Source organism: Pteropus medius, unplaced genomic scaffold (assembly GCF_902729225.1).
Source record: "Pteropus medius unplaced genomic scaffold, Ma_sr-lr_union100, whole genome shotgun sequence".
Lineage (NCBI taxonomy): Eukaryota > Metazoa > Chordata > Mammalia > Chiroptera > Pteropodidae > Pteropus > Pteropus medius.
Genome location: NW_024350184.1, coordinates 28,192 through 43,919, shown reverse-complemented (window position 1 = coordinate 43,919; position 15,728 = coordinate 28,192). Strand labels below are relative to the sequence as shown.

The following is a 15,728-nucleotide window of genomic DNA, read 5'->3' as shown; positions in this document are numbered from 1 at the left end:
CAGAGAGAGAGAGAGAATGAGAATGATTCAAGAAATCAAAGATGGGGCCAAATAGCCTCTATAACAGGCTGAAACAGAAAAACTACGATACTCTCAAAAGATACTTAAAAGCTGAAATTGAACATTAATTTTAACTTAAAATATTCACCCCAACAGAATAATTGTGTAAACATACAGCATCTCAAAACCAATATGCTCCCACGGTGTTCTATAATATATGTAAATAGAAGAATGTTATTACCACTTAAAGAACACCATGTATTAAGCTTAAAGATGAAATACTACATTCTTATAAAAGTCAGAAATAAGACTAAGATACCCTTTAATACTACTGGTTTTAACACTGGATACTGCTAACCAATGTAATTAGGTAAGGTAAAGAAATTTAAGGTTATGTCATAATTTATATGGTCCAGAAAATCCAGAAGACTCAACTGAAAAACGATTACCCTCAGTTCATAAATGCATAGCAATACAAAATTAATATCATATGCAACACTTAAATGAATATCCCAATTGCAACACTGAAAACTCTCCCAGGATTTTTTTAAAAACACAAAGAATTATCTTGTTCCTGAAAACACTGCATCAGTAATGTCAATTTCCCTAAATTAACCTCTGCATTCAATAAAATCCTAGCAACTTACACTATTATATATACAGTATGCCTAAATGTACTGTGTACATACTAGAACCAAAGCATGTACATGTTCTATAAGAGTATTCTTTGAAACTGTCAAAACTATAAAGAACCTAAATGTTAATCAACATTAGAATAGCTAAATTAATTGTGGAATATTTCTATTATCGATTATTATATACAACGAGAAAGAATGAACAATTGGTATATACAATTTCATAAGTGTATTTCAGAGACATAAAGACATAATTTTGCTCTGAAAAGCCAGACACAAAGACCTACATGTTGTATGATTTTTTTTTTTTTTCATTTAAAGTTTACATACAAGCACACTAAATCAATGGTGATGAATAGTAGTTTATTCTTGGAAATCAAAGAATCTTGACTGGGAAGGGCACAAGAGAGGGTTCTGTTTACAGGTAATATCTTTTTAAAAATCAAGATTATCAGTCTTATGAGTTAATCATGTAAGTGTGACTGAATGTAAATACATACAACCCCTAAAAAAAAAAAACCTCCTTCTAAATCATGTTTAATTCCTTGATAGCAAGACACTGAACTTCTAAGTGTAAGGTAATACTGCATTTTACATAAACTACCCTACGCTGTTGAGTTTAATGTTTCTCAGAGGAGTTCCTTTTCTCAGGAAATAGGACTTATTAAGAGATGTTTCATAGCCTTCTAGATTTCTGAAAAGCAGAGAACTTCTATAATTTGGCCCTTTACAGAGATGTAATTTCTTATGGCTATACCATTACTTATTAGACAAGTTCAAAATGAGACACAGGAATACTGCTTTTTTCTCAACATTTCATTACGCAATACTGTAATGAACCCAGACAGTTAATATTTTCGATTCTGTCACTTACATTTTGGTGGATCTCTATAGGAAATTAAGGTCATGTGAATCAGAATACTTTATACATGTAAAAATTTGACAGCTATTGTTCAGATGCTTTCCACAAAAAGCTCTTAACAATTTATATACTTTACAAGTAAAAGAACCTATTTCTCTAAAACCTAAGGAATACTGGAAATTACTAACATTTAAAAAATTAAATTTATACCCCCTTTTTGTTAATAATTTGCTTCTGAGATTAATACCTTTGAATTTTAACTTACTGAATTTTAAAGAACTATTAGGATGTACAGTAAATTCATCTTTACCTGTCGTGCGTGCGTGCATGTGTGTGTGTGTTTTAAACCCCACTGGAATTGATTGGGCTTACATTAATCTGTATTGATCAATTTGGAAAAATACTGACATCTTTAAAATATTAACTCTTCCAATCGATCACACTATAATTTAGGAATCCTTAAATTTAACATTTGTTAGAAGGGTCTTAGATTGTTATAATAAAGTACTGAATGTTAATATATTAGATACTTTAACAAAGTCAGCAATACAAGTCTAGTGTTAACCCTGTTTAAACTTGTATTAATACTTATTTTAATCTATCCTGCTTTTACCCTTAAAAACACTGTCATTTATAATTTGTTAGATGCCAAAAATTGTGCCGAGGTCTTTGCATAAATTATTTCATACAATGTCTACCCGAATTAGTGGTATATTATCAACACCATTTTCCAATGAAGGAAACTGAACCTTAAAAAGCTAAGAAATGTGCTGAAAGACCCAACAGGGACTTCAAATAATTATGTTTCTCATATACATTTTAACTATTTTACCTTTTTAATCCTTTTGTTCACTTATTCTGCACTTTCAATTATTTTGTAGTATCTTCTAAGCCTATTTTAAGTTATTTGAACTTCATAAACTGAGTCTGAGCAGTTTTAATGGCTGTAAAGGGAAACAAAAGTCCTAAGAATGAAAGTATTTAGGATTATCAATGGTTTGTAAAGGATGATATGTGTACACATCAGAAATACAGGAAGACAAAAATCAGAACTGCTGTCTATATGTATTTTTAAAATTTCGTATGTATTTTAGCTGTCTACATTGCATATATTAAAAGATACATAATAGTTGAACAATATGAGTGAATAACAAAAACTACAGTTCATTCAACTAATAAAACTTATTTTTTCATCCCTGATAAACTCTGCTTTCCACTCAAAACACACTCTTTGTTAATCAGTGTGATAAATTCTTTAAACATTACAATACAAAGTAAACACAGAGCAATTATATTTTAAGAGGAAAATGTAAATTCACAGATGTATAAAAAGCTGGTGAAAGTGGAAAAGACTGACTTAAAAACCTTCCAGGAAAACTAATTAATAACTGGGGATGGGGGGGAAAACCCAAGAACTAGCATGAAAGAACTAGCATTCAAGAACTAGCATGAAAGTTTTTTAAAGGACAATTATGTGAATATTAAGCCTAGCAAAAGATCTCAGAAAACTGATATCCCTGAATAGTCTCCTTATCACGCTGTGCCATTCCAATATGAAAGTACAACTACTGTAATGTGCTATCATACAATTGTCAGAAAATCATTCTGAAATACATCTCTTGATTATTTTTTATTCAGAGATTAGTACACTGTATATTAAAACTTTTTCATAGTCTAGACTTCAACATAAAATATCCTTAAAAAAATATTAAATAATATGCCTATGCTTAACATTTTAAAAACCTCACTATTAACACTTCTACTTTCTCTTTATCTGGTTTTCCTCTAACATTTTAATTTAGTTTTAATTATCTCCATCTTAAGAATTAACCACTTTTGTTTCTTATCCATTCATTTAAACTTTTTGTTATCTGACACGACAGTTTAACCTCCCCATTTTTTTCCTAGCCACTAAAAGCTACCTTCAAACAGAAATTTTAAAAGAAAGTTACTGATCAACTTGCCTTGCCTGAAATCAAGTTAAGCATATTTAAACACCAAGCACAGTAACTGAAAGAATAAAAATAGAAATAATTTCTAAAAATATGTTTAAAAAGATGGTGAAATGAGCTAATTCATTACAATGAACACAAATGAAACAAAGGCCAAATAGAAAGTACAAAATATACATGGCAGCAGATATAAAAGGTTTTTTAAATAGGTAAGATATTAAATGCACCAGTTAAATAATAATCTTATTAGATTATTTTAAAATTATTTTAAAATCAGATTATTTTAAAATTGCTCCTTAAATTTTAAAATTTAAAATTGCTATTTAAAAAGAGATTTTAAAAGCTGTAATAACTTATTTTTTTAAGTTTCTACACTCTTTATAGGAGGTGAACCTAAATCGCAATACAGGGGAAAAAAAAAGAAGGCATAAATTAACCAAAATAATTTTTAAATTTTTAAAAAAGTCATGTAGTTACTAGACAAAATAGATTTAAGACAATTAAGAATCATGAAGTTTGAATTGTATTTTTTTAATGTTAAAAGGAAAACACTGTCAGTTAAGAATAGTGCTGAACCTATACACTCAACAATAGAGCTTAACAAATAAATTCATACATTTGAAAACAAGAATAAAAGCCTTCTGAATTATATCATGGTAATAAGAAAAATAATTTGAAAACCACAATACATTTAAACTGAGCAATAACAAAATCCTGATTTCTGTCAAAAATCATGGTATTCACCTATAATTTAAAGGAAAATTTATAGTTTTAAATGCATATACTGTAAGAACAAATTAAATATTAATGAGCCAAGCCTCCAGTACATGCACATATGCATGCATACACACTTAAAAAGGAATGGCAGTTTATTTAAACTCAAATAAATCAGAAAAAAAGATTAATGAGCAGGAAGGATCAATAAAACACTACTTAAAAAGTCTAATCAAATAGGAACAGTGGCTATAGTAAAAGAAAAAGAATCAAAAAAGAAACAAATTAACACTATTAAAGTTGTTTGTAAACTCCTATAAATGTATTAGGTGTAAATTCACATTCTGCTAGAAAATTTTAAATTCTAAAAAAAAAAAAAAGATGCAAGAAAAGCCAAAGATTTAACACCAACAAAGAAACCACTAATAAATCAACTGTCAAAAATCTACTCACAAAAAGACAAGAGTACAGGTAATTTCACAAATGAATTCTAATTTCCAGTAAACAGCAAATGCCTTTTAATAAAAAATCTTTTTTACTAGAGTTCTCCCGCCCCCACTCATTATATAATTATATAATCATTATAAAAAAAACTGAAAAAGGAAAATTATAGAATAGTTATGAAGATGTGACTATTAAGCATCCAGGGATTCAAAATTTAAAGTTAGAAAACCTATACATGTAATTCAGCCTATTATTAAAGAAAAAAATCAACAGATGCAGCCAAAGTATCCTAAAAATTCAACTACTGTTTATGATAAAAACTTTTAACTGTAAATAAAAGGAAACAAAAAATATTTATGCAAAACAATATTATTATGTCAATATTTAAAGGTAAAATATTGGGAGTACTTTTTAAAAGTACACAGACCATTAGAGAAAAAGATCAAACATCATTACTCAGAGAAAATACTACTATAGACAAAATGAAAAAAAATCAACAATTATAGCAGGACTATATTTCATTTTAATCTTTATAGCAGTACTATGTTTCTAACAGTGCTTCCAATTATCAAAGGAACCATTACTTTACAAACCACTAAAAAGAAACATTCTCAAGTAAAATGACACAGTTATTGTTCAGTTTTTATTTTTTATACACTGGAGTTCTGTATGACTTATTCAGAATTTGAAAAAACACACATCACTCTTATGACAGGAAGAAAAGTTCTATAACTCTTAACATGAGAGAAAAAAAATACGACCAAAGAAATTCACATTTAGGATGCTCCTCTGGCTCACTTTTCTTTTCAAAGTTGTTCAATGACTGACTTTCTAAAAATACTGCCCTCCTGACAAGTCTTCAAGATCCCTAATTACTTTCAGTGCCATCTTTTTATAAGACAGTGAAACCTACTGTGCAAATTATGATGCTGGCACTTTACTTTTCATATAAGTCACTATTCATTTCTTGCTAAAGGTAAGCAGCCTTTATTCAAAGTTGGAAAACTTACAATAAACAATGACCAGAGTACAATACATTTTTGAGAGAAAGTATCCTATGACTGAACTATAAATCAATCAAACCAGACTGAATGCTTTTAAACTTCTCTAAGGGCAATTTTACCTTCAGATATAATGTTTGACATGTATTAGCAAAATGTAGTATCCAATAATGTAACTTATCTGAAGTGATACAAAGTGAACACTTCATGAATTCTGCAGGCAGGGATAAATATATCATAACTACTGCCTGGACAACAATCATTCTAGAACCTCATTAACTATAAAACAGATATCCATTCCAAAATGTTAAAATACAAATAAAAAAATGCATCTCATCATCTATGAATGAGATGATCATAGAAGATGGCACAATCAATACTTGAATAGTTATATAAATTACAAACATTACAAGTCTCAAAAATTGGTATTCACTATGTAACAATTACCAATAGTTTAAACAGGAGTTCTACAAGGTATCTATCAAAAGTGATATAGTACAGAATTGGTATAGACAATGAAGACAGATAGTGGAATTAAAACTCTAGCTCCACCATTTAGTTATGATGCTTACATATAATCTCCTGGAGTTTTGGACTTTCATATGAGAAACAGAATTCAAAATAATACTTATCTCAGGGAGTTAACACATGGATTTAAAAGTTTAATATATTAGTAAAGCCTGAGAACAGTGCCAGCACACATTTAAGTGTTTATGATGACTGATGATGATAGAGAAAATTAGATGTTATGGAGGACTATCAAAGGATATAAAAGGCCTACAGAAATGAATAGACGGCAGTACTGTTCTTTAAAAGCCTGTTATCTGTACTTATCTACGTAATTCTGTCTTTACAAAATCTAACAATTTTATGCAAATAAAAAAAATCCAAGAACTTTCCAAACTGAAAAATATGACCCTAAAATTAAAAAAAAAGGAGCCAAGGAGCTAAAACAATTCTAAAGAGAATATATAATTAGATTAAATAAAAAAATTAGAGCCTAAATAAACTAGAAATACAATTGCACACATTGGAATTTAATATACATCATAAACTGAATTACAACTAGTGGTAAAAGCGTAAACTAGTCAATGAATCCAAGTTAAAAAAAAGTATAAAATTAGATAAATATATAAAAAGTAAACTTTAAAACCTATACTAAAGAAAATCAAGAATGACTTTGTGTTAGGGGAGAACATCTAGAAGACAGGAAAAAAACCACAAGCCATGCATAAAAAGTCTAAAAAAATTAACTATTAAGTCCTACTTGACAAAATGTCATGTACAAAGCTGAAGACAACTTAGAAAATACCAGTAAAGTAAGAAAAACATGGCAACCCAATATGAAAATGAGTCAAGAATAGGAACAAACAATACTAAAAAAGACACGTAGCCAATACTCCAGAATGAAAGGCTCAACCTCAGAAGTAATACTCCAGAATGAAAGGCTCAACCTCACAAGTAATCTGATCAATGCAGTTAAAACAGCAATTAGAAAGCCTTTAATACCTGAAAGACTAGAAGAAACTGAATTGTTAAATCTTTGGCAAGATACAGAGAAACAGAGGCTCACTGAAAAAAGAAATTGGCAATCCCTAGTAAAGTCGACAACGCATACATATATTTCAATATCCCAATTTCATTTAGATCAAAAACCCCAAGAGAGAAGAATCATGTGCAAATATGTTCACAGCATGAGTGTTTTTAAATTTCCACCAAGTGAAAATTCTAACTGTACCTATGAATGGATAAGCCAGAACATATTTATCACTAGACTATAAGTAATAATAAAGTAGATTAGTAATTTCTCAAACTTTTTCACTTCAGGACTCCTTTATAAATTAAAAATCTGAGACCTTAAAAGAGCTTCTGTTTTCATAAGTTATGCTATTAATATTACTATTACAAAAATTATCTACAGTCAAGGACCATGCTATACAAAAGGTCTAACTTTTTCTGACCCTGACCCATGGGAAACAATAAATTTTACATCGTGGCTCAATATATAGACAAAACATTTGTGAGTTTGTGCATTAATTTACTCATTTTAAACTAATAAATCATTAATATTAAAATGAGTATTAAAATATTTTCAAAATTATTTTTTTCAAATCTCAAGGTCTACCTTAAAAAACAGTTGGATCCCATCTGCTTCCTCATACAACTTTTGAAACATCAGATATCAACTGTATACGTTTATGAGAATGAGAGTAAAAAAGGTAAATAAACATTTAGTAGTATTTAGATTAACAATTTCTCCTCATAGACACACTGAAAAGTAATCAGAGATCCCCAGGGATTCCTGTACCATATTTTAAGACCCACTGATCTAGATGCACATGTAACATGGTAAAGTTAAAACACAAACAGATTGGGATACACACACCTAAGGCCACTGTTTACTCTTCTAGGAAAAACAAAAGACAATTGGGATGAAATGTGAGAAACTCTTTAACTAGATCTGCAGGATTTCATTTCTTTAGCTAAAAACAGGTATGATACGAATATGAAATAAAATGTTATAATTTAATCTGTCATATCTAGGAGATAATTGCTTTCCAGTAATTTTGGAACATTTTTAATTTAAGTGATAATATATTAAAGTTAATTGTTACTATATTTTTAAAAAGATGTCAAGACTCCTCAGATTCTTTGATATGTACCTCTCCTTAATATTCCTCTCTCAATGAAGCAAAATATAATCTAGTAACTGTTCTTTGCTACACTGTATAAAGACCTATATTTTATAAATTGTTGCTTTTAAAAATAACTTGTCTACATTAATATTTTGTACTTAACCATTTTATTTATTTTCATATTAAGGTGACACTGGCTAACAAAATTCAGTAAGTTTCAGGTGCACAATTTAGCAGTAAGGCATATATGTATATTGTCTTTACCGCTCAGTACTTAACCATTTCTGATGGAAATGCTTTAACATTAAACACTTACCTGTCTTCTTAATTATACACTTACACTACTTTAATCTTGAATATCCACTGTTTCTGCACTGGAACATCTACCACTGTTGCTCTGTGCAGCATACAAGCCTATCTTCTTTAGACCTCTTGTCTGTTTTTCCCATCTGTCAAAATACAAGTAACTACATTTCACAACTAGATTGTATTAATAATTTACTCTAGTCTGTATTCTGCAATCCAACTTCTCAAATTTTTCTAACCATGGCCATTCACAATAAACATTAGACTCTCTCTCATGTAACATCACTGCTTGACCTGTTGCAGACCAGGAAAATGAAAGACTTGTTTCTTGTATTATAAAATACTAGAAAACAAGTGCTCCACGTTTTTTTGTTGGGTTGGTTTTTTTTTTTGTTTTGGGGGGGTTTTTTTTGGACTTTATGCAGAGAGGACATTCATGTACTAAAGAAAACACAAGTTTTAAAGCTTCGCTTAGGAAAGAGTAATAAAAAAATTATTTACATAGTATTATTTCCACCAGGGGAAATGGAAATGTTTGCATAAAGCCATCTGAAGGCCATTGTATTTTTAGAATTACTCTTCTAACCTACATTTCAAACCTTCTTCTGAAATCACCCCTGTAATTTTCAACGGTTTTGTTCACTATAGTATTTACAATACTTCTAAGCAAAAGTTTATTTTGTGTGAGAATTTACGATACAAAAAAGTAGTGAAGAAGAGATGAATCATTCAAAAAGTAGCAACAATATCGATAACTTTCTACTAAAAAAATACTTATTACTTCTCAACTTTGAAACTTTTCGATAACATGGTTGGAAGTAGAACTGCTAAATGAACATGAAGCATAGCTCAGGTGTTTCATCACTCAGCTACTTTCACAATCTATCTTTACTAGCCGAATTTCTACTACTCCCCTAAGCTCTACCAACCGTGCTATACTGTTAACTGTAAGAAACTTCAGAATATAGCTGCCCTTTCTCCACTCGCACCTCAATCTAACGAAGTCACACCCATCTTTCAATAACTTTCCCAAATTGTGACATACTTGAAGAACCGTTTAACCTTTCCTGGTACTGTAAATGCTATAAAAGTCAAGCAGTGAATTCGCAGTATGTGCATTTTAAGAACCACTTCCATCCTTGTTAGCCCACAACATAGATCACAATTGGCCTACGAGTTCACCAGCAAAGTTGAACAGTATGCAATCTTTTCTAATGCAACTATTCCTTAACAGTTTTTAAATAAGAGAAAATTGACGTAGCACCGGGGTTCTTAAAATGGTAAGTCATGCATATTTTGTTATAGTTCAAAGAAGAAAAATATACTTAAAAGAAAACCAATTTTCCACCTTTTATTCAGTAAGTAATGTAAAGTGATCATAAATCTAAACACAGCTTTTCAATAAAGTTTTTGAATGAAGAAGTGTCTATTCCTCTGCTTTCAAACTTACAAAATAAACTTTTCCCCTCTATTGAACAAAAGCGGTGATAACTTTCGCTATCAAATTTTTATTATTTAGATAGAGAAGGGGGTGTTGGAAAATTGAAGGGAACACCCCCTAACAGCCACGTACTAGTTAAAAAAAAATTTTTTTTAAGAGTCTCAACTGCCTTGGTGAACCTAGGTGCTTAGCCTGCCATACTATCGATCAACTCCACTGGTATACAAGGTCCGTGAAAACGCGGGACATCAGGAGCAGTACAGTAGCTCAGAACACAGTGGAAACTGCGAGTCGCTGCCCCACAGTGCTTAGAGCGTATTATGATGGCGAGAGCAACGGCCACCCTTAGGGAGCGAGCACTATCCCTACGCGCGCACGCGCTGCTGGGCATCCTGGGTCCGTCACCCGAGCCGCCATCACCGCCAATGGCTCTCCAAACTCCCCTTGAGATAAAGAGAAATTTTCTCTTCCAACACCGCCTTCAAGATGGCGGCTCCGCATCCCGACAACCCCTTCCAAGCAGTCCCCTGAAGCAGGCACCAAGCCGCCGCCATCTTGTCCCCCTTTCCTCCCCCCTTCGCTAATATTTACATAACAAAAATCTGCCAGGCAGGCCTAAGGCCTTCACCTCACTCCTGCAGTCTTTGCCTGCTTGGCAGCCTTTACCCCAGTGCGGCGCCGACTCGGGGCCCTTCGGATGCCTCCGCAGCCACTGGCTGAACCTTCCCCAACCCCGCCCGTTTAGGGAACGCGGCTCCGCTGCCGGTAAAGGCAGCCGACCTCCTCCCAGGGCCTAAGGCCTCCTAGGGGCCTCCTCGGCGCCATGTACCACGCCACTCTAATTAGGGCGGAAGGGCGTCTCGCAGACCCGGACCAGGCCGCCTCTAGTTGCGGCACTGGTACAGACTCACCAGACCCGACTGCCGGTGGTCGGCGACGGTGGCGGGTGCTGCAGGCCGGTCTTTCTCTGGAGCACTGGGCCGGGCTCCGACTGCCGGGGCGGGCAGAGGGAGGGAGGAGGGGCCGAGCTCGGAGCTGACAAAAAGCGGCCCAGCTCCCCGGCACGGGCCCGCCGTCAGCACGTCACGTCACCGCCCGGGAGAGAGACCCAGGAAAATGTGGAAGTGTAGATGGGCCCCACAGCCAGGTGGGTCCCCCTGCACCTCCTGTCGGCGGTGCTCCCGCCCGCGACTGGGGAAGCTAATTGCCTCGCTCCGAGAGGGTTTCCGGCGACCGGAATCTCTCTTAGAACGTTCTTTCCTCCTTCGCGCTCCCGCCCGCTGCTGCGGCCGTCCACGCGCCGCCGCCGCCGCCGCCGCCGCCGCGGCCCTCGCGGCTGTAAAGCCCACTCAGAGTCAGGTACGACCAGGTGTCCCTACTTCCCTTGTGCTGCGCCGGTTCCTGGGCCCTCTCCGGAGACCTACCGCATTTCCACGCCGCTACTGGCATTGCAGTTTGCTCCGGTTGTTCAGACGGCCTCAGACGGCCTTAGACCGCCTTCCGCCCACCCCAATCCCTAGCCCGCAGTAAATGTTTTCTTCGACAGTGGATTGAGAGAGAAGTCGATGCTTGACCTAGCACACACACACACACACACACACACACAAACAACAACAAAACAAAAACAAACTTTTAAGTAAAATGAAAATACCTTGCCAGTTTAAACTGGCATGTGCGCTAAAGGAAGCGTATAAAACTGATACCAGAGTAACTAACAAACCTTGAAATTAGAACCTGATTTGAATGTGGAAAACGACAATATTGCGGAAGTGCTCTTCCATGCTTCAATGAAAGACGACTTTACTGTACTTAAAGTTCATGTAGCTTCTATTTCTGGATTTGCAAATCCATGAAATGTAACTGTAATTGCTTTATGAATGATGAAACTTATTTCCTTATTGTTTAATGTAGAGTAGGAGACTTCTTTTTTTATCACATCTGCTTTAAAAACCCTTTAAATTTTGAAGAAACTTTACAAGAAAAGGGAAATGTTTAAGGAGACAACATTTATCTACTCTGAAAACATGCATTTTGTATTTTCATTACTTAAATTACTATGCTACCATTCTATACTAAACTGATTGATTCTAGAGAGCTCCACGAGGTGAGAATCCAAAGGAGTACCCAACCTGGAGCTCCGGTCACCACGTTCTTGTCTTATGCTGGGAGAAAGAACTCAGAAGCATAACACAGCAAGCAGGAAAGCACAAAGTAAAAGTGAACAGAAGAGTGCTCTCAGGTCAGAGAGTCTCCTGGAGCTCTTTGGATTAGGGGTTTTTGTTTTCTTGGGCAGAGATATTGAGTATACCGTACTTGCAATTCAGGCAATACAATATTATGATTGGCCAAAGCTGAGAAGAGACAAGGGGAAGAGTCTCGATGCTTATCCTTGTGGCAGAGAGGGCGTGAGGACAGTCCCAAGGATATCCATCTTACCTCTGGATCTTAAGTTGTCTCATACTGCAGTCTCACAACTGAAAATAGGGAGAGGGCTAAGTAAGGGACTAAGGAAAATTCCAAAGGTACATCTTGGAGGGGAGGGGGAATGACCCTAGGCCAACTATCATGCCTTTAAATCCTCCTGAGGTTTTCACACCCATATTCAGATGAGGTGTTGAGGAACTGGAGGTTGGGCTTCTGTAGTTACTTCAAGCTGAAAGAGTGTGTTCTCCCTACCTAGCCAGGAACTGAAAATCTCAACCTGCCTGATCCAAGGGGGTCCAGATTTCCTTCCAGGATGGTCTCTTTTGAAGGAATCACTTTGACTTTCTGCAACAGCAGCATCTCTATGTGGAACTGCTGTAATGTGGAGGAGGTAAATTTAAAAAGAGGATTGCAGAGGCATGGACCAAAGAGGAATAGAATTAAAGTTACTAAAGCCCCTAACAAAGGGAGGAACCATGTAATGTACAGTAAACTATGTTTTATAACCTGACAAACATATAGCAATTGGATCGTTTACTATGATGTTAGGAAAGTTTATGAAACATGAGATGCTCATTCTCGGAGCTGAGTATAGATTACAATTAAGAGTAGGGTCATATTGATAGAGTTACTTGGTTATTCACATAGTCTAGAAAGGAGGGTAAGCCTAACCAGGAGGAAGAAACCAAGTGTGATAGATATTATGAAGCAGATAGTCGTGAATTCAGAGTCTGACTGAGATCTAGGCCGTTATTGAGATGAGTGCCTGTGGGGGCAGCGGGGGGGAGGACAGGATAAAAGAAGGACACGGGTCAAAAGAAATCCAAGCAAGGGTATAAGGAAGAGTGAAGGGCCCAGGTGGGACCTCCATAGTAGAGGTCTCAGTGTCCCCAGCTTTACTTTTCTTGCCCTATAGCTTGACCTAGAGCTTGGAACATCCCCTGCCATAGAAAGTTGCCCCAAAACTAATGATTAATGCCTTTATGCTTACTGATGACAATCTGGTCTAGCATTCTTTGCAGAGTATTGCCATCTTTGTTCCGGTTGATAACTCCACTAAAGGACCATGTTGCCAAATGAATGGCTCCATGAAGCACAACAAACACCTCTGCCCAGAACAATCACATAGCCCCTGGAATAATGCCGTTTTTCCCATACTGAGAAGGCAAGGTAGGTTTGAAGGTGTTAACATGCTGCCTTCTCAGATCACAGGTGCTCCAACAATAAATGCTTATTCTAAATAGCCCAACTCCTGTCTCATTCTATTAGCTGAGCTTTGAGCCCCAGACTCAGTTGCCCTTCAGGTAAAAGACCTCAACAGCCTTCTGGTTAGTCGTGAAGAGGAACCCCTGCTTCTGCTTTTGAAGAGTAGTTTTAGGGCCTCTAGAGGCCCACAGGTGAGCTCTCTACCAGGTGTTCCTGTAAGAACTTGGGTAGAAAGTTTTTATTCTTGGTAAATGAACCCAGGACTATACACCCTATAATTTTATTGTGGTGCATGTGGCAAGGAGAACCTGATGTGGTCCTTTCTATAACTGAGAGCTTTTTTCCCTAGGTTTTAAGGATAACCCAATCTCCAGGAGATATGGTTGAGAGATGCTCAGAGGTATCTGTGGAGGACCTGTTGGACTTGTCCCAGACTGATAATGTATTTTATTTGATTTTGCACCTCCGAGTCAAAATATATGTTGGAGGATGGGAAGGGCTTCCCATACACATCTCAAAAGGACTTAACTTTAAGTGAGACTTAGGAGACCCTCTGTTCCTTAGGACAGGGAGAAACCAGAGCCAGGTCTCAGAAGTTTCCTGGTATAAACTGCCAGGATCTTCTTTAGAGGTAGTTGGCCCTTTCACTGGAAGATTGTGATCTCTGAGAAGCATGCAGGTTATAGTTGATGCCTAAGGCCTGAGATAGCTAGCTGTTCAGTGACTTTGACCAGGAAATAAGGGCTGTTGTCACTCTGGAGGCTCTGAGGCTGTCCAGATCTTGGGTTAAAAGAACCTTAGCCACTTCACCTGCTCTTTCAGTCTGGGTAGGGAAGGGGTCTATCCAGCCATTGAAGCTAATAAATACTAGCAGGTAGCAGTAACCCAGAGAAGGAGGCATTCAAGTGAAATCTGCCAGTTGTCTGAGAAGGTGCCTCTCCTCTGTACTGGATGTAAGGGCAGAGGGGGCTTTGCTTTCCCACCGGGTTCACTGACAGAGCAAAGGATACAAGCTTACATGACCTCCTTAATGGTCTTAGGAATAGTTAAAGGGATCGAGTTAACTATTAACTAAACAGTTTAGTTAAAGGGATGGAATAGCATTATGTCCCAGGTGGAGGGAATCTTGGAGGGCTTTTAACATTTTCCATTGATCCTTAGTGGGAAGCAAGCAGAGGGCCTGTGGCATTAAAGCCATCGTGGGGACACTTGAGCTAGCAACCCTCTTTGCTGCTGTATTGGCAAGAGAATTTCTGCTGGAGAGCTCAGTGGCATCCTTTTGGTGTCCTTTGCTTTGGAGGACTGCTGCCTTTTGAGGGAGTTTTACAGCTTCTAGCAGCATGAGATTTCAGGACCCATAATAGGGGAATGTCATGCATTTAAAATTCACCATCCTTTCCATATGGCTGCATGGGTGTGTAGGGCAAGGAAAGCATAGAGTATATGCTTATGCTTAGAGTATATGCTAACTCTCAGGTCCTTGTCTAACTCCAGTGCACAAACGACAGAGATCATTTCAGCCTTTTGAGTGGCGGTGCCAGGTGGGAGAATTGGCTTCTACAGTCTGCTGAAGGCTGATGATAACACATGCAGCCCGTTTGATTTCCTGTCCAACATTACTGTCAATAGCACTCCTCATCTGGATTCTCCAGGGCCTGCTCTTCTCGGTCAGGCCAATTAGGGAAAAAAAAAAATCTGTTCAATTGTCTTAGGGCAGGACTGAGTGTCCTCCTGGTCTTCATGAGTTCCCTCGGGCATCAGAGTGGCAAGATTTAGGGCTTGGCATACTTTTAGAGAAAGGTTAGAAGGATCGAGGCCAGTGGTGTCCTTTGGCCTCAAGGACAGTTTGGAAATGATGTGGGGTGTAGACCTCAAGGGATTACCCCAGGGTGAGCTCAGAAGCTTCCATTAGCACAGCTGTGGCTCACACTGGCAACAGAGTCCAACTGTTCAATAGCCTGGGGATATTTCCGAGCTTTGGGGAGATAACCCCTAAGGCAATTCTCTGTCTCTCTGCCACAAAGTAAAAGGTTTTTCTAGATTAGGGAGTCCACGTGTCAGTCCTTCTGTCAAGGACTGTTTAAGGCCCAGAAGGCTCTCTGTAGTC

At 36.5% G+C, this 15,728-nt stretch overlaps 1 protein-coding gene across 9 annotated transcripts in view; it reads right to left on the bottom strand.

Moving 5' to 3' along the window:
* The window catches only part of LOC120583097 (zinc finger X-chromosomal protein-like), a 66,317-nt gene extending 54,788 nt beyond the window's left edge, over positions 1-11,529 (bottom strand). For 2 of the 9 annotated variants that reach the window (XM_039838423.1, XM_039838424.1), the window contains exons 1-2: positions 10,903-11,121; positions 8,561-8,693 (exon numbers count right to left, since the gene is read on the bottom strand). The gene's annotated coding sequence lies outside the window, so the exon portion shown is untranslated. Of the gene's footprint in view, positions 1-8,560; positions 8,694-10,902; positions 11,130-11,415 lie in introns of those variants that run through there. The other 7 variants (XM_039838426.1, XM_039838427.1, XM_039838429.1 and 4 more) reach the window with 6 other exon arrangements.
* Between the last annotated feature and the right edge of the window lie 4,199 nt (positions 11,530-15,728).